General features: G+C 42.6%; 1 protein-coding gene across 9 annotated transcripts in view; it reads left to right on the top strand.

Annotated features, from left to right (window-relative positions):
• LOC133387866 (uncharacterized) overlaps positions 1 to 20,498 on the top strand; it is a 448,159-nt gene that overhangs the window by 204,241 nt on the left and 223,420 nt on the right. The window lies entirely within an intron of this gene.

Raw genomic sequence — 20,498 nt, 5'->3', positions numbered from 1 at the left:
TATTTTAAAGAGCTGTTACTGTATTTTTATTCTTTTTATTCGTTTGTTTTCATGTTTATTTTGCTGCTTTTAGAGTTTTATTTTTATATTATAGCTGTTTTAATTCATTGTACTTTGCCAGCTTGAACTATGATGAGGAAAGGGCAAAGTATAAATGTTTAAAATACAAATAGACTAGCTCCTGAAGAATGGATGTAAAGGTTTTCACCTCCGTTTTATTGTTCCTTTTGTTTTCATTATTAAAAACTTCATTTCTTTCACCCACTAAAATCACATTCATTTCATTGTGGATTCATTAAATCCCCCCACTTTCTTTTTTAAAATAAAAAAGTTTTTTAAAAATTGCTCTGCATGCGCGCATGCATGTACACATATGCAATGGCGGGTGGCAGTAGCAGAGCTAATTTCAGCAGCTGTCTTCTGGCAGTCACCATTTTATTTTCCCAGAATGCCCTGCTCATTGTGTCTTCCAGGCTATATTTGGGGGGTGGGATCAAGGTTGAAATGGCAGTTGCCAGGAAAAAAGGCAGCCTTCACTGGCAACTGCCAGTTGCCCCCTGTAATGCTCTGGAATGATGCAACACCAGGGCGTCAAAGTCTGTCCAATGAACTAAAGAAAGATCACACACACATTGCGGTCGATGGGCAAAATAATACCGAGACAACAGCAGCTATGGTTGAATAAAGGGCCACTTTATTAAATTCAAACAAAACTTTAAAGCAACCTGCAGAGGTGAAACCTAAGTGCGGGAACTTACTATAGGCAATCAGCTTGCCCTACAGCTCTCGGGCGACCAGCCTCTGCTGGAGCCAAGGGCAAGCCCCTTTTGTTTACTCCTGCCCCGGCCACACCTTGTAGGTGAGTAGGGAGGCCTTCCCATGTCACCAACCCCCCGGTGCCATAGAACCCTCGGGTGGATGAGGTAAGTTGGCCTGAAAAGCAGCCCATATCCTGTCTTCGGGCCGTAAAACCCTGAGAGACAGGCATCCGGAACCACCCTTCACCTCCAAAGGTGCCTAAGGGGGCCACCTAGCTGTCGTTACTTATTTCCCCTCCCGCACTTTACCGCCACAAAAAGGGAACAAATCTCTATTTAGTCCCCTTTTCCCCACTGCATAGAAGAACTTCCAGCAGACTCCTCTGCAGGTCTTGCAAAAAGATGTCGTTCCCTGTGTCCGACAGGTGAACGCCATCGGCCCTATAGAGTTCAACCCTAGAATGCTGTATGAGCGGATGTGGAATGGGCAACCCACCATCCCCAAGAAGGGCCAACCGAATCTGTCGTTTGACCCTCTTACGTGCCAAGATGAAGTCGAAGGGGGCAGCGCGGGCTTAATAGGCCCATTGGCTCTGCCCCCTCCATGCAGCACATCGTGTGTCATCTCAGCGCAACGCGCGACGTTGCCCTTACTTCCAATGGCTTCTGCGGCTTCACCCTGGGCCGCAATTGCGCTGCCACCTCCCATGGCTTCCAGGTAAGCGGAGCTACATTACCTCTTGCAATGGGTATGAATGGAATTAAAAAATGTTCCCATTCCTCCTTTTTCATTACTTATAATGTTTATTTTGTTTCAATTGAAAATTAGGCCAAATGGATTCTATTTGGATCAATTTTTATTTATTATGTAATGATCCAACACCTCCCCACCCCCATCTGAAAGCTTTGTCCTTTGCAGACTAGATGGTGTGCTTTTCTGTAATGACATTACTATCTACCACCACTAGGGAAGGACCATTCTGTCAATTGTCGGTTATGCATTTTTCCAATTTTAAATTCAGTTCTCATAATTTCCACAGAAATTTGCAAACTAGTTAAAATAATATTTATGAAAATTCATCAGCATTTTAGAAGGAATTTCTCACAATAAACATATTTTTGTATGCAGTTTTGACTAATGTATTCATTTTTACAAGCAGTTTCCCCAAATATAATTGTATGTTATTTTCACCAATATATGTATTTATATGCACACTTTATCCTTGTATATCCATTTTGTACACATTTCTTGGCTGAGGAAGTCAACATTTCTTGATCCATCCCAGTCTGGGTTCAGGCCTGGTTATGGGACTGAATTGGCCTTGGTCACCCTGATGGATGACCTTTATCGGGAGAAGGACAGGGGGAGTGTGCCCCTGTTATTCTTACTTGATCTCTCAGTGGCTTTTGATACCATTGACCATGGTATCCTTCTGGGTCGACTTGGTGAGATGGGATTGGAGGCACTGTTTTACAGTAGTTCTGATGCTATCTCCAGGGTTGTTTTCATAGAATAGCACTGAGTGATTGTCTTTTGGCTCCCTGGCAGTTGTGCTGTGGGGTGCTGCAGGGTACCATCTTGTCTCCCATGCTGTTTAACATCTGTATGAAGCCCTTGGGAGCAGTCATCAGGAGATTTGGGGCAAGGAGTCAGCACTACGCTGATGATACCCAGCTCTATTTCTCTATAACATCTCAATCGCTAGAGGCTGTGCAAGCCCTGGACTGCTGCCTGGACTTGGTGGTGGGCTGGATGAGGGCCAATAAACTGAGTTCCTAGCAAGACAGAGGTGCTGTGGGTTGGTGGATTCCAAGTTCGGATGATTGGTCAGTTGCCTGCTTTGAATGGGGTCATACTCCATCTGGAAGAGGAAATCCATAGTCTGGGGGTGCTCCTAGATCCATCTTTCTCACTAGAGGCCCAGGTGACCTCCGTGGCAAGGAGTGCCTTTTACCAGCTTTGACTGGTAAGACAGCTGCGGCCGTTTCTGGACCGGAATAGCCTGACCACTGTTGTCCACACACTGGTAATCTCCAGGCTGGATTACTGTAATGCCCTCTATGTGGGTCTGCCCTGGAGGTTGATCTGGAAGCTGCAACTGGTGCAAAATGCCGCAGCGAGACTGCTCACTGGGGCAGGGTATCGCCAACATGTCATCCCGCTGCTGAAAGAATTGCAGTGGCTGCCCATTTGCTACTGGGCCAAGTTCAAGGTTTTAGTTTTGGTGTACAAAGCCCTATACAACTTGGGACCAGGATACCTGAAAGACCATCTTATTCCTTATATACCCAGTCGATCACTGCGCTCTGCAGGTGAGGGCCTCCTGCAGATACCATCTTATCAGGAGGTCTGTTCCACACAACACAGGAAACGGACCTTTAGTGTGGCGGCACCTACCCTGTGAAACCCTTAAATATTAGACAGGCACCATCTCTGTCATCTTTTCAGCGCCTATTGAACACCTTCCTCTTTCAACAAGACTTTTAAGTCGAGACCTTATCCCAGTCTACTTCTGTGTTGGAATTGCTTTTTAATAAGCTTTTAAACCTTTTTTTTTTAAAAAAAAACATTTTTTAAAGATGTTTTCAATGCTTTTAAAAAAATGTTTTTGAAGTTGTTTTGTTTTAATGTATTTTAATGGCTGTTTTTATGAAGTTTAAAGTGTTTTTAGTGCTTTTGTTTGCCGCCCTGGGCTCCTGCTGGGAGGAAGGGTGGGATATAAATAAAATAATAAATAAATAAATACATAAATACATAATGTACATTGAGTGCCACCAAGAGAGTGTAGGCATTAGTATTAGATGAAACTGTTAACCTTTATAATCTAAAAGGTATAACAATTAGAAACTGTCCGCTTTACACAAAGATTATGCCCGTTACATCTAATTTTTCTTTTAATACTTACTCTGGAAGTCAGAAACAACAAACTATGGAAGTCGGAAATAACATAGAGTTTATATAACTCAGACTATGTTCCTGTTTCTTTTGTATCTTGATTAAGCCAAGGTGGTATCGATTCATAAAACTGAGCTTTTTCGATTGACACATTAACTCTTCTACAAGAAAAACTTATCTAGTAAGTAAGCAAACTCAAGCCAGCTGTCTGAACAACATACTATTGCCTAAAAAGAAAGTAGTTACCTGGAGAATAGCCCACAGAATTGTGATCCTGCTAGGATAGGTCAAGATGACAAATGTATAGTCTAACCAGCCCAGAGGAAAACTCAAAAACAATTTTAAATATAGACCCAGTATTTTCAAAACAAGATGCTATACATGATAGTCTCACTTGACATTCTTCTTCATTCTTCTATACGTTTCTTTTACTAAGAACTGATTTTCAGGGCTGGATGAACCATAATTAACCATTGCAGCAGAAGAGGGATCCAAGCAGATCAGGATCTTTGCTGCTTAAAATTGTTCATACTGAAAAAAGGGACCTTTTATTAATAAGTGGGCACAATCCGGCCAAAGTTAAGGACTTTGAAGCCTCATTCATCAATGGAAGAGATTTTTAGCCTCTCCCATTGAAATCATAGGGTTAGATTCAACCTAAGTTTCTCACACTTAGTTCAATAGAACTTAAGTTAGTCATGAATAATTTTTCACATTTAGTCCAGTGGGACTTAACTGTGACCAACTTAGCCTGGATTCGACCCTTTGTTACTTCAAAGTGCTTAGCTTTGGATGAGTGGCCAAGCATCCCAGGGCAAGCTCCTAAACCAGATGAGGCAGTAACCAGGTCTGATCAGTCACCAGATGGGAAGCCTATGTACTCTATATTGGAAGAAAAGGAGGGATTTGAATGTAAATTCAATAAATAATCATAAATAAGGTCTTTACCCCAGCTGAGCAACAACAGCTACATAAAATACATAAGAAATATGTTTGGGGAAAAAATAAAATGCAACAACCTAAAGACTAAATCAGAAGATTAAAAACTCCAGGCTTTCTCAACTGAATATTACTTTACCTAGTAACAGCAGCAGCAGCAACAACAACAACAACAAACATACAGCAACAATCGACAATACAGAACAGGAAGGGAAATTCCAGACTTGCTGGCTAACCACACTGACAGGGTTGCCATAGAAAAAGGGCCTCAGTGTGGTTGAGACTGCAGATGGCTGTGGTTCCAGCTTGCATTTGGTTTCAGCTTGATTGCAAGGTGACACATTTATTGTTTTAAGTTTATCTGTCACTGAACATTTCATTTGCTAGCTGGAAAGGCAGGCTATGAATCTTTTAGTAAATAAATAAATACCCTGGCATTCGATGATGTTGTTGTAGGAACTTCCCTCAAAACCTCAACAACTCGTGTGGAAAGCCAAGTCCATCAGTTTCAGCAACCACACCACCTTTCAATCAGCCCCTCAAAGCAGAATAAATCACACCAATGATATACATATATGCTAGTCTGTCTAAGTTTGTATAAATTATTTTGGACATAGGTTTCAGTTAGGATTTGAAACAGGACAACTCTGCCAGACAATACGAGTTTTTTCTAATGAATTCAGTTATAAAAAGTGTTTTGTATCATGTTGAAAGGAGACTATATCCCAAGTGTGAGGAACCTTTGGCCCTCCAGATGTTTCTAAACTACAACTCCCATATCCCTGGCTATTGGCCATGATTGCTGGGGCTGGTTGGAGTTGTAGGTCACCAACGTCTGGAGGACCAAAGGTTCCCCACACCTGCTATATCCCTTCATCCTGTGGACACGGCTTTGCCCTATCTCAACATCCATAAGCAATGGAAGTTTTAGCAATAGCTATGGAAAAGAATCAAAGCCAAACCACAACATCTCTTTTCTGCATGGTGTCTTGCCCTTTTTGTGTGTGGGGTGATTCCTTCCCGTTGTTCATCCTTTTGTATTTCATAAGGACACTTCTTTGTATATACTGCACACTGCACATCTAGGGAACTTATATGTTTTTTTTTGTCATTTAAGGTTATTCAGTGGCCAATGCAAATCATGATTATTTGGATGGAGGTGGGGGCACAAACCAAGAACCAATACTGAAAAATTCTTAAGAACTATGAAATTTGAGGCAATGCACAGACGTGTCAGTGAAGTAACTATCTGACATGGATGAGCCTTAATGGGGAGGGAGGGGAGGAAGTCTCTTGAAAATGCAGGTGTTATGCTGGGAGTGCCACATATAGCTGCTCTCTGAAATAGGAAATGCAAATATAGCTCCCTCTTCCCCTAGGACAACTTAGCCATGTCCTTACCATGTAGCATTGTTCATCTTCCCAGAGAGATTTACATGATCCCCTCTTTACCCACTTTGAAAATGGTATTATTCTAATGGGACTTTGGGCGGGGGGAGAAGCTTGACCGATCCACTCTGCCTTTTCTCTTGTTTTTAATGTTGTTTTGATTTGATTGGGTTTTAAATTGTTCTTGCTAGAGTTTAGTTGCTTAGAGTTAGCATCTTCTTTGAAAGGCAGGTTATAAATTTCATCATAAATAAATAAAATCCATGAATAACAGAGCAATCCAGACCCCATATACATTGGCATATGTGTGAGGTGTGTGTGGATTGAGCAAGGTATCCCTTCTCTCAGCTGTGCCACTCTCCCACTGGCCACTGGCTGCGTAGTGCGGGAAGCCTGCTGGTGCAGGCCAGTGGAAAACCCCAAAGCAGGGTGCTCCAAGGGTGGGTCGAGATCCCAAGTTGGTCTCTCCTGTCACACGATGAAACTGGGCCGGATCTGGAGCTGGCACAGAGATCAGGTCCAACCATCTTACCCCCCCCACCTTCCATCTCAGTGGCTCTGTGCTCCATCGCTAATGGTGGTGGTGGTTTGGATTGCATCCTAAATCATTTCCCCAACTCATTTTACTGGCTTTGGCCAGGAAAGGGATGTACCATGCCATGATGTCACAATGTGGATAAGTTATGATTGGCAGAAGCTGCATATTTGACATAAGACGTAGTTCCCTCCTCCTCAGCATCCCAAGGTGGATAAGAATCATTCCACTTTTGATCCTTCAGGTACTAAAAGCCTTGCACTGCCTTCTGGATATATTTTTTTAGAAGAGAAAGAGTACCTATTCCAGTTGAAATTGGAGTTTTAGGAATGCAAAATTACATGAGTCAGAATTTGACCAGGCTGCTGTCATTAATTTAACACGTGGAGTCTTGTAAAAACAAAATTGCCATGGGATCTTTAATGATCAAAAGTAGTTAGGAGTTGGGCCTCAGTTTAATCTGCCACCCCAAGAAATAAGTGTGTACTTTTGAGAAAGGCAACTTTGTCATCCATTTACACCATCCCACACACTGATATTAAATTAGCCTCATAAGCAGTTGAAGTTTTTATATGTGAAAAAATATGGTCAGTAAACAGTGTTTAGTTTAAAGAGGGATTATAGTTCTTTAATGCAGAACCTGTTTTGATGACAGATCTACTGTGAAAATGGCATGGTAGTTATTGTTTTCAGAGTAGCCTTGTGCTTCTACTCAGTATTATTCCGTTAACATTTGTGTGGTGTTTGTGTCTACACAATGTATATAAAATCAACTACTGTCATCAAAACGTCTTTATTTTTGATAGGCTTAACTACATACCCCTAAATCTTACCACAAATAGAATGCCTCTCTTTGATTACCACTCTTGGGGCCAGTCAGAATGAATCAACCTTCCAGAAGTTCTTGGACTCCAGCTCCCATCAGCTCCAGCCAATGGTCAATGGTCAAAGATAATGGAAGCTGCAGTCCAACAACAGTTGGTCCACAGTTTCCTCATCCCTGTATTAGGCCACACATTATTTCAGCACTATGGAAGAGATGAAGAAAGAATTGTCTTCCCCCATTATTAGTAATCATGCGCTGCTTTTTTACTTTTACTTTACTGGCAGTGCTCAGTAAAAACACAGCTATATGCAAATAAGGAAGAAATGTGGATCCGATAATTTATCTATTAAAATATAAAAAAACAGAAGTCAAAAGATGTTAACAAAAACATCAGCTGTATGAAAACTGTCAGCTAAAACTAGATAAAGGACATGGCCTGGTGAACCTTCCCAGGGAAATAATTGACCTACTGCAACTGAGAAGTCCTTGTTCTAATCATTCAATGGTTTCTTATTTCAAAAGGGTAAGATCCAAAGCCAAACCTCAGTTGCTGAACTTGATGTATTGGGAGGTTCATATGAGAGAAAATGTTCATCCAGATATCCTAAGCCCATGTTTTCCATTTTGTTCTAACAATACGTCAGGGGTTCCCAAACTGTGGTCTGCAGACCACCAGAGGTCTGCAAGGTTCATTCAGGTGGCCCATGATGTGTCTGTGGAGGACACTTATAATTTGAATTTTATAGAATTCTATGGAATTCAAATTGTAATACAATAAAATATAGTATTAGAAATAAAAGAAGCATTAAAATGCCATTAAACATCATACAGCATCTAGCACGATGCATTACAATTGCTATAACAGGCAGAAAAAAATCATTACATGGTCCACCAAGACCCTCAGCCATTTTCAAGTGGTCCATGGGGGGAAATGTTTAGGAACCACTGTATTACATAATGTAAACCATTTCCCAACATTCTGTGACTCTATAGCTGCTCATCAGAGCTTAGTGCTGTCATCAGAGCTTTGTGCTTAATCACTGGAACTTCCATGCACAGTACTTGGTAAGCCCTGATGATCAGCTGATCAGCAGGGTTTGCATAGTGTAGTGTGCCACAATGAGCAGCTGGTTGTTGGCGTTTCCAAGTGACACCAGGTGACTTTAAAAGGGGCCACATCCTAAAAGTAGACAGACCCACACACAATCACAGTTACACATGCAATCACAATAACACACAGCCCCCTCCCCATTTGTCAGCCAGTCCGTGTAGATGAACTGAAGAATGGCTGTTTTCATTGTGACACCCACTCAGCCCAGCCCTGTGATGGGGATGAAGATCTTCCCCTCCTTGATCTCCAGATGACTGATCTAATGAGTGCAAATGAGCAGTTTTAATCCCCATTGGCTGGTAGGCTGAGTGGAGGTTTAACCCTGCCCTGCTAAGTCGCATTATGGGGTTAATTGATTATGGCTTCTCTCCTCCCCCCACCCCCCAAACACTGCCTGTGTCACAGTTGGATTCCAGAAGGTTGCTGGGTGGGCCATTGTAAAAGGCTTTACAGGCCAGATTTGGCCCATGGGCTACCAGTTCCCCAACCCTGGCCTAAACAGTGGGTGTCAGAAGTGGAGGTGGGAAGTAGGCAAGAGAGAAACTAGGTGATGAAGACTGGACTGGGTTAAAGACTAGTACTTCCATCTCTGCCCCACCATGAAAATTGGCAGGCCTCAATGTGAAAACTGACCTCTTTGTGACTGACCACTATGAACGCTGCCATACAAAACATTACAGGTAAGTTTTGCAGAGCAAATTTCCGGTCCAGGCAAAATCTTGAGGATCCATAATTCACCTTTAGAGCAATCCGCTTCAGAAAATACTTCCATAGCCTGCCTTGGGGCAGGGGGAGCATTGGTGACAATGCTCTGAAGCACTTTGTTTTAGGAGAGAAAACCAAGTGCCATATAGCTTTTCTCCTTTATATTCCAATGAGATTTGGTAGCTTACTCAGAGCTGCAGTACAAAAGCATTTATGGTTCATGTTATATTAATACTGTGGCCTGATTATCAAAAACCATTACTCTTGGTTATATTGCAGAGGTTGAACCAAGCTGCTATAAGTCAGGCTGACTATCCGCACAGTGTGTGTTTTGTTTTTATGATAACAGCATTCTAAATGTAAAAGTGCATTTGTAAAATTATGTGCCTGGGTTGGATTCATTATAAATGGGATGAGCTCACACAATTCCACTATGCACACATGCATACACAGAGGAAAACACACGTAAATAAACAAGCGCTGATAATAACAATAACAACAAAAATTCCTTGACTCATTTAAGCTCCAGGCAGGTCAGTTTCACTTGTGGTCAAACTCAAGGGTCTGACGTTAACATTCTTTTAAAATTCTTTGTTCCCTCGGCTGTGGGCAGATAAACAATAGACCGTCTGCTTCCTTTTCCTTTTCGTCTCTGTTGTGTTTTGATGTTGTTTTCTCTCTTAGCGATATGCCTCATGGCTCTTTTTTTTTCTATATTATTATTATGATACTGTATTATATATACCACAGCATATCCCTATGGAGGAAAATGATTGTTTCAGAGTTTCTTTGTGGATTACATGCATTTAGGATTTGTTTACAATAATGATTGCGTTTGTCTTAATGTTTAATGCTAATGCCATTGTGGTTCACTTTTTAATTTAGTCCTCCCTTACTGTGATACTTTCACAGGGCTTGTTTGTATTTGTTTGAAAGGAAGAAAGAAGGTCTGATAAACTACAGACCCGGCCTTAATCATAATTTTCCTATCTTAGATATCTGTTTTATTAAGCATGCCAGTCTGAGCAAAAGGGGGAAGAACTCTGCTGTCAAGGACACCTGGGGATGAATGACTTCCTGCTCCAAAGTTTCTTTGCAAACAAAAGCTCAGGATTCCCAGGGGCAATCCTTGGCTATCTAAAATTCCTCATTTATTTAAATTCATTCATTGTTCCCTGTGTAGTGTAAGGTCAGTGCAGGCTCATATAAATATGTTTTCCAGAATTCTGATTTCCGTGAAAGGGGGAGGAGAAAGTATGCTTCTTTTTTCTTTCCTGCCTTCCTCTATGACAAATTGGACAAATAAGTGTGCTGCTAAAAGGACATTTTTTGTACCTTCCATATATTACTTGGGCAGCATTCAACCAACTTGTGCCGCCAGCACAAGGATTACTGCTAGCGCAACGGGACTTCCCTCCTCCTTCTTCTGCACACACCCCAGTCCCCCCAAATCTGCTCCAGAAGGTTGGGGAAACCTCTAGGACAGATTTAAGGGGGCAGGAGAGGAGAGGGGGGAGAACATCCCATTGCACTAGCAGTCATCCTTGTGCTGATAGGACCCTGACTGGGGGGAACAATGGGTGCAACCCCCAATGTTTTGATGGTTTCAAATGGTAGGGCCATTTCACAGCTGAGTACTGCCAGTGTAGGACAGGAAGAACTCACTAAAGTGCCTTAGAGGCAAGCTACATGATCCATGAGAGAGCTATGACTGGCTCTCCAGGTGGTTTTCTTTCCCAGAAGCCGTAGGGAGGCTACATATCTGATGAGAACAGCAGCCTGGGAGAGAGGGTTAAATCAGGGGTAGCTCATGTGTGACCCTCCAGATGCTGAGGACTACAACAGCCATCATCCCCAGCCAGCGTGGCCAATAGCCAGGAATTATGGGAGTTGTAGTCTAATGCATTTCATTTATGCAAGGCTATTACACATGTGCGCACACGCATACACACACACACACAGTCACGTCATGCACACGAACAGTCTACACAAAGAGACAATTGAAATTAAGTGGTATATAAATTGCCAAAATAAAATAAACACATCCAGATGACACAAACTAGCAAGCAAGCACAATGTGAAAAAGTGTTCAGTTGCTTGTGGAGTATGTAATCTGTAACTATATATTCAAGTGAGCTCATCTACTTATTGCAAGCGAAAGCAAAAACAAAATGAAACCCTCAGATTCAGTGACTTCTTTAACCCAGTGGGAAATCTCCTTCCTAAAATCTTTCAACAAGTCAAGGTCTGAACATGAGCTAAATCCAGATAATGTGTCACAATGGTGTATCCATCTCCATGCTACTAAGCATTAAAAACTGAATGCAGAGAGAGCAGCATACCCTAGCCACTTCCTCTATACATTCATTGAAAAAATGGAGATGGACTGCCTTCAAGTCAATTCCGACTTATGGGCAACCCTATGAATGGGGTTTTCATGGTAAGTGGTATTCAGAGGGGGTTTACCATTGCCTTCCTCTGAGGCTGAGACGCAGTGACTGGCCCAAGGTCACCCACTGAGCTTCATGGCTGTGTGGGGATTCGAAGCCTGGTCTCCCAGGTCATAGTCCAACACCTTTAACCACTACACCACACTGGCTCTCATATACATTCATTACAACATATGAAAGAAGCCCCTTACATACAGCTGTATCTGCAGAGGGCACTCTTCACATGGAAGTAGGGCTTGCAATCACATTGACAGAGCCTTCTGTGCATGCAGGGGTTCTCTTTCTATGTTCTAATGGATGTACATTGGAAGAAAGGGAGTCTGCCACCATGATGCCCCCCCCAGTTGTTTTGGACTACAACTTTCATCAACTCCATGCCATGTTGGACTGATGGGAGTTGTACTCCAAAACATCTGGAGGGCACCCAATTGGTGAAGGCTTCCCAAGATGATCTCCATTGCCCATATTTGTTAAATAAATGTGTTTCTTCCTGACCATTCTCTTGCAATATTTCATGCACATTCTTTTCTTTTTAAAAAAGTTGCCACCCTGTATGCGTGTGTGTATTTTGCAGATTTATACCCACGCCTCCTTCGATAGTAGAGCATTCCATTTTCAGGATCTTGTTACAATAACAAATAAAACCCAGTAAGGCAATCTAGCGAGCTTCTTGCTGCTGTCGGCATGCAGAGAAGGGAAGCAAGCAGTAACATTGCAGAGGCGATGGCAGAGCCAGCAACAGTGCCTCCCTTCCTGGGGTGGTTGCAGTGGGGCCATGGTGAATACCCAAAAGAGCTCACAGTGTCTCCCCGGTAAAGTGGTGGCGGCAGGGGTGGTCCCCAGGCCCAGCAGCCATTTCAACTCACCCAAGACCCGTTTGTCTAAGACTAGCACCCGAGCAGCGGCAGCGGTGGGGCAGGATGTGGAGTCGACCCAGGTGGTTGTGGTTGGGGGCTGGTTGGTGTTGGTGCAGAAGATGACTGGAAATGTTGTGCCCCAGGCACAAGACAAGTTAGCTCAGGGAGAGGAGTCAGATGAGGACAAGGTCCCTGGGATCGTTGAAGGAAGGGGTGAGAGCAGTCGGCCCGCAGACTCCCTCAGCCAGCCCCTCCACTGAGGCAGTTCCCACTCCGCCTGCAAGCCCCCTGCCTGAGCCTATTGGGAAGCAACTCCTCGCACGCACCAACCACGCCCCCGCCAGAATCCCCACCTGGCACTTCAAACGCTTCCCTGCAAACCAGCTTCCCACTCCCTAAAGTCGAGCCATCACCTAGCAAAGCCCTGTTGTCAGATGGGCCACCAGAGGCTCACCCCCCCACCCCACACGAGACGGTACGAGAAAAGGGACCTTGAGAGTGTGGAACTTCAGAGGAGCCATCGTTTACAGGCGAAGACCTTCCCTACTTAAGCAGGTGCCCGCCCAGGCTTCGGTGCTGGTTCAACTCTCCCCACATGCTGCAGAGACAGTTTAGGTAGCTTAGCTAGGGAAAGCAGTGAGCTAGAGTAGACAGGTTTATGAAGCGCACTGCTTTGGATGTAACCATCACCCTAATAAAATGAGAATTAAACCAAGCCTCGCCTCCATGTCGCGTCTCAGGCTCTGGGCAGGACAGGAAAGGGGGGTGCATTGGGGCGACTGGAGTGTGACCAAGCATGCCACGCCCTGGATGGAGGAATCAAGACATCTCACCACAGAAGCAAAGGGAGCAGACAGTTTTTGGACCCCGTTTTCCCTGTTCACATTAGCTCTGTCCGTGGGTGCTAAATAAATCCCCATCACCTGCTTGGTTTATCAGAGCTCAGAGTGTCAGCTGCAAATACATTCTTCCTGAGGCCCATGCAAGGAATTCCAGTGTTTGAATCTTTTGCACTTGGGTCCCTTGTGGCCTACTCTGGCTTTTATACTTGTGTTTATGCATATGGATATTGTTCATGTATTTTGCTTTGTAAATTAACTTGATATGTTTTTATTGTACCTTGTGTATTCTATTGTAAACCGCTTTGAGATATTTCAGATAGTAAGCGGTCTGTAAATGGAAATATAAATAAATAAATACATCTAGGCATAAAGCAACAAATAGAACATCTCACAAACAGAACAGCTGATCTATCTGTAGTAAGAAACCAGTATCAGTGGAGGGTAAAAGGGCTGAGGAAATGACTAGGCTCTTAGCTGGGCTCCGTAAGACACCAGAATGCAGTGGAGGCCGCTCACTAAGTGCAAGTGGGGCATCGCCCACCCTAACCTCCAACCCCCTCCAAAGCTATAGCCCAGTTACTTCTCTGTTCCTTACATTTATAGTCAATAAGTTACTTCACATTTGGAGACACTCTGGACTTGTTTTTTGCCTATCTCCTGTGCTAGTCAATCATCTCTGGACATCACAGCCAATCACAATAATCCTTATGGTCCCACCCCTGTCTCCAGCAGTAAAAAAAGGTTTTTAACATTATTTCCCATGGGAGTGGCTTAGGGGAACAGGGAGCCCCTCTGAGCCTGTATTTTTTTTATTTCTCTTGCAATAAACTCTAGCCAATCAGCAGTCCCTCAGAAATGCACTGAAAGTTCCACAGCAATAGTGCAGGACTATGGAGAGCCTCCATAACGACTTAGAGCCATGCATTTCAACCTGAGCCAATCAGATACATGCATTTGCAAGGTGCTTGTTGCTCTTCTCTGACACTGAGTTACTTTCTCCTCCTTTTACAAGCACCAGATTAAAGCCACAGCAAACACAATCTTTTCTTTTCTGTGGCTAGCCAGACCACCAGTCTTTGAAATCAGCAATATTTCTCTGTGACTTTATTGTTCTACTTCTGGGTTCATCACTGCCAAATATATAGGCATATCATTGAGAGGAGTGGTGGTAAACTACCCCAAAAGCATGTTTGGCTGGCGTGGGAGGTGGGATCTTCATGGTCGAGACTGACCTTTTTATTGCCTGGGTGAGGGGAAGAGGAGAGTCTTGGTGGCAAACTGCCCCCAAAAAGTTTGGCTGGTATCATAAGGTGGGGGGGATCTTCACAGGCTGGACCTGGATTGGACCTTTTTTATTGTCAGGGTGGAACTGCCCCAAGAATGGACTGGGCTGGACTGTTCATTTATTTAAAGTACCTGAAAATTTGATACGGGCTTATGCAAGGTAATTCCCATTAGGGATAAGAGCAAGAACTTATAATTGTTTTAAGGAAAACAAAAAAGCTTAGCAGTACTTTGAAGAGGAACAGGAGTTTATTTTTATTTTTTTTGAGCCCAGGACAGTGTCTTTCACCTTGGGGGCTAGGGGAAAACAGAGCAGGAGAATAGTTGATAACACAGATGTCCTGGCATTGGTAATCCAGTTAGCAGGGCATGTGTGGGGTTGTTGCACACATCCAGCCCCAATTTCACTTTGAATAGGGAGATGGAACCTGTGTAGATGCGATTGATCAAACAGAGAGGTATTTTGAGTTAAGCAAACCCCTGCTTTTATAAAAATCAAGAAACTTAAATATATTTGTGTGAATCTCTGAGTTTGTGCACCAGTGGAACACTGGAGAACTTGTGGAACTTCCTGCTACATTATTTAGAACTGATCACATTGTGTGCAAGACTCCCTTTTCTAGCATTTTGGCTTCTTGATTTTCCACACCTACCATATTTTTTTCTCTGAGCAATAGGAGCTTACAGTTTACAGGACTGTTTTTATTTTTTTTTAAAAGAAACTGGAGATCTTCAGCCAATGACTATTAGCCATGATACTTAAATACACTGCTCCAGATCAGGGAGATTCTTTCTCCATACCAGGGAATAAGTCAAGTATAGTTTAAGTAAAAGATAATATTCTTGAAGGAAATATTTACTGTTTTCTCCATGGAAGTGATATAGTCTCACATATATAATGGTGAACTATAGTGACGAGGAGATATGATTTAGTTGTAGTAACAAATAATTCTATTAATTTTACTTAGAAGTAAGTCCCACTGTGTTCATTTAAGTGGGTGTAGGACTGAATCCTAGTCTTCTAAGTCCTAGTCCAACACTCTAACCATTACATTTATACATTTACAGATGCTCATTTTAAATATTGTCCAAATGCGTTTTCTGTTCTTTTTACTCTTAACTTGAGTTCTTTGCATGGTTTAAGGTTGGTATTGTGGGAGAACAGCAGTCTTGTGCCTTAACACAGCTGTGTGCCAGGCAGAAATTATTATGAATTAAAAGTGCATTTGGATTAACTTGAACTGAACTATTTTGTTCCTTTTTAAAATGAACTTTCCAAGCACTGCTGGTTACAAATAAAATCCTCTTCAGCATTTCCAGAAGTAAGTAAATCCCACTGTGTTCTGTGGGGCTTACTCATGAGAGTGAGGATAGGTCTAAAGCTCTGTTGGGTGCTAAGTATTACTAAAACGGCAATGTTTAAGTCCTCACTGTTTCTTTGCAAAGGAGGAAGACAAGGAAAGAACCAGAACAGGTGGAGGCCACACAGCTTTTCTCCCATCAGAGAAGCAACTGTGACAGCAGGGACCCTTTCTGAACCATAGTAAGGCACTTTACCATTTAGTTAGGTCTATTTTTAAAACTGCAATGCTTAAGCGTCCTTGCCCCCATGACCTCATTGGCCACACCCCCATAGGAGACCTACCAGGCCTAGTGGGCACCAGCTACCACTGCTAGAGTGACTTCCAGGAAAGCATCTCTGGAGAGAATGTCCCAAGAGCAGGGCACCACAAATAAGAAGGGCCTCTCTGCCAGTCTTATTTCATTATTATTTATTTATTTTTAGTGTTTGCATGCTGTCCAGAAGCAAAACTTCTCTAGGCAATTTACAAGTCAGAATTAAAAGAATGGTCATATCCACACCATGCATTCAGAGCACAGTTATAGCACTTTAATAGACATAACTTCCTGCAAAGAATCCTGGGAACTGTAGTTAACTTCTCGCAGAGCGATAATTCCCAGCACCCTTAACAAACTACATTTCCGAGGATTCTTTGGGGAAAGCCATGTAATGTGTGGATGTGACCAATGTCAGAATAAAATGTGAAAATACAGCAGAATAAATCCAACAACAGAATAAAACCACCAACAAAGAATAACAGTACAACAATGGATCTAAAAGTAATATTTGTATATAGAATTGAGAATTAAAAATTGGGGGGAACAAGGAAAAGACCATAACATGGGTGCCGTAACTGGGAAACATAACTGGGAAAGGAGAAGACCATAACATCGGTGCCAGGTGAGTCTCAATGGGGAGGGTGTTCCAGGTGCTAGTTGCCCACCTTAGCTACCCACCTTACCTTGATTGTCAAGGTATGAGCATATGGGTAGGTTCAGATGGGGCTAGGCCATTGTTCAGTTACCTACATCCCAAACAGTTTTCAGCACTTTGAATTGTGCTTGAAACTGGCAGCCAGTGGATTTGTTCAAGAACCAGCAAGATATGGTGACCTGGATCAGTCCCAGTTTTACGCCCATGTGGAATGAAATGTAGACGTGCATTTATGTATTTATTAAATTTATATCCCACCCTTCCAAAGGAGCCCAGGGCAACAAACACATCTTGCTGTAGGCCAGGGATGTGGGACCTGTAACCTTCCAAATATTACTGGACTCCAACTCCCATTAGCCCCAACCATAGGTGGTAAGAGTTGTAGTCCAACAGCATCTCCATCCCTGGCCTAGGGGATGACCAAGATTTTTCTCAAAGTATCTCAGTTGTAAATGAAGGAGAAAATTAAGTACCATTATACGGTCTATCTCTTAAATACTTCAGTCAAAGAGCAGTCTACAGGTTCCTAATAGCCAGATGCCAACTGGCATGGGTCTCCTAAGCTGTTTCTAGCCTCTGCCTGTCACATTTGTTGCAAACCAACATAAAAACTTGTTTTCCAGGCCCAGAGACACTCATCTGAATCCCTGGCTGATAGACTCCATAACCTATGTGGCATCCCAGGAAGCTGGTGAGGCATTTTCTCTTTCAGAAGGAAAATGATCATGTGCCTAAGCAGAATTGCCTGTATAGCCAACCCCTTCCTTAGATAAATAAGATACCAGATTTCGATTGTTCATGGCCAACTTACCCTAACTATTGCTATCTAGGAAGAAAAACTTGCCAAAACACATGGTTCTATTTTTATTAAGCAAATATTTCACATACTGTGATTTGAATGCACTGCTCTGTAAATGAGGCACAATTCTATTCTTGTTGCTGTTATTTGCATAAGAAACAGACAGATCCTAAACAACTGTTATTTTGTTGTTGCAATAGTGTACAACAGGGATAGGAAATATCCAGCCTGTGAGCCAACTTTGGCCCACCAGGGGTCCCTGGCAAACCGTGGCCACCTGCCTCACACTTAATTATTTATTATTTATGTGTTATTACATTTATGCCCCAGCTTTCCTCCAAGGAGCTCAAGGTGGCATACACGGTTCTCCTCCCTCTCCATTTTATCCCCATAAAAAAACCTTGTGAGATAGGTTAGACGGAGAGACTGTGACTGGCCCAAGGCCACTCAGAGAGCTGCATGGCTGAGTTGGGATTTGAACCCTGGTCTCCCAGGTCCCAGTCCAATACTCTAATCACTATACCACACTGGCTGTCACACTTGACATCATATGTGACATCAGGTGTAGGGCAGGTACCAACATGACTTCAGAGGAACAACTGGCATTTTAGCATGTGTTTTTAAATTGTTTTTATATTGTTTTGAATTTTAAAATTGTGTTTTAAATTGTTTTTAAAATATGTTTTTAAATTGTGTATTTGTTTTAATGTTTTTGATTGCTGTAAACTGCCCAGAGAGTGTCGGCTATGGGGCGGTATACAAGTGCAATAAATAAATAAATAAATGAAACTGGGAGCTTAAAGTGAGTTCCTGATTGTTTCTTTGCTGCAGCAAGGTGCAAGTCTACCATCCATCAGCTGCCGGGTGGTGGGAGCGTGCCTTGTACCAGGATCACAAAGGGTTTGCAGTGAAACCCCTGCTAAAGTGGGGGGATCCATTTTACCAGGTGGTTCAGTGCAATCCCCTTTGTGATCCTGAAGCAAGTCTCTTTGAAGACACTTTGGCAGCTCATCTTCAAAGATGCTCATCAGGTCCTGTCCACCTGTCAAATTTGGCCTATGAGGGGTAGGGCAGATAAAGATCTGGGCTGCTGGAGGGGGAGGGAATTCCCCACCCCTGCTGTACAAGTAGCCATTTCCAACGTCAGTAGCTCTACCTCTAAAAAGAGGTAGATCTGGGGAAAATTCAGAACAGGCCAACCAAAATGATCATGGGGAGGGAGAGACACCTCTATGAGGAAAGGCTGCACATTTGGGGCTCTTTAGTTTAGATAAAAGGCAAATAAGAGGTGGCATGATAGAAGTGTATAAAATTATGTATGGCATGGAGAATGTGGATAGAGAGAAGTTTTTCTCCCTCTCTCATAACACTAGAACTCATGGACATCCAGTGAAGATGAATGTTGTAAAATTCAAGACAGACAAAATAAAGGACTTATTCACACAGCACATCGTTAAACTATGAATTTGCTCCCACAGGAGGTAGTGATGGCCAACAACATGGATGGCTTTAAAGGGGGATTAGACAAATATGTGGTGGATAAAGCTAACAGTGGCTACAAGCCATGATGGCTGTGTACTGCCTCCATAGTTGGGAGGTAGTATGCCTCTGAATGCCAGTTGTTGGAAACTGCAGGAGGGCAGCTTGCTATTGCACTCTGATTTTGGGCTTCTCGCAGTATCTGATTGGCCATTGTGAGAGCAGGATGCTGGACTAGTTAGGCCATTGACCTGATTCAGCAGGCTCTTCTTACATTCTTAGATTTATTAGCAGTTAGTGACTGGGGATTTCAGTTGACTTGCCAGCAAGTCAGAATTCCTCATCATACTAAGCTCAGCCTTATCTGCTTATATGATGCTGCCATGCTTCTAGCAAATCTTCAGGAGCGGCATATAGAACCAGTAAATCACATCCACTTACACATGGTATATCTAATGGTTTGTTTGGTATCTAATGGAGTATTTGCATGTTTTATATATGATGGCTGCTAATTGCTTCATTATCCATGCAAATCATAAAGGCAAACTGTGTCTTATCATAAAATCAGCAAGGAGGCCATTTAGAAACAGGTTTAGAGAAGAGCATTATTGTGTCCATACATCTTCCTCTGCATCTGCATGTTTTTAATGACTTGGCATTAGGCTTCAATGTTTTCTCCATTGGCTCCTCTTGTTCAGTCTTAGGTTGAAATTACCCAGCATCGATGAATTTAGGTGAACCCATTGGCTTCTCAAGTACTTAGAATATAGCTAGATTATGCACACCATTGCAATACTAGTTTGACTGGGGAAAGGGAGGGGGAGACAGCCATAAAGTTCTGAAATTGTTCATCAGTACATGATTCAAATTATTGGGATGCTTTCCCTTGAGCATAAATCTGACTCCCTGTGATTATAATGGACAAGCATTGGCACTATTTATTGAGGTTTTTAACTGCCACAGATCCCTAAAGATTCAGAGCAGGTAACAACATTTGAAAATAAGAAGTAACCAAAGCAACAAAAAAGTAACAAAAGAACACTTGAATATGTGATTTTAAAAAGCCACATCACTGAATGAACCTCCTGTTCAGCCTTTCAACCACTAAAAAAATTGCCCAACCTTCTTACTGTTCTGCTGGAAAATAATCTTCACTGGACCTCTGGAAGATGGAAGGTCTGAAGTTTAGTGGCCAGATTCCACCAAGATTGCTTCTGCATGCACACCTCTGTTTTTTAAAAAAAAATGTGTTCCTTTACAATGAAGAAAATGTAACAAAAGATTTGCAGCCTGATCAGGTGCTTACCTACTTGGAAATGTATCCCTCAGAGTCATCCCTAATTAACTGTACAT

This window comes from Rhineura floridana, chromosome 6 (genome assembly GCF_030035675.1).
Source record: "Rhineura floridana isolate rRhiFlo1 chromosome 6, rRhiFlo1.hap2, whole genome shotgun sequence".
Taxonomy (NCBI): Eukaryota; Metazoa; Chordata; class Lepidosauria; order Squamata; family Rhineuridae; genus Rhineura; species Rhineura floridana.
This window is presented reverse-complemented; position numbering and strand designations above follow the sequence as displayed.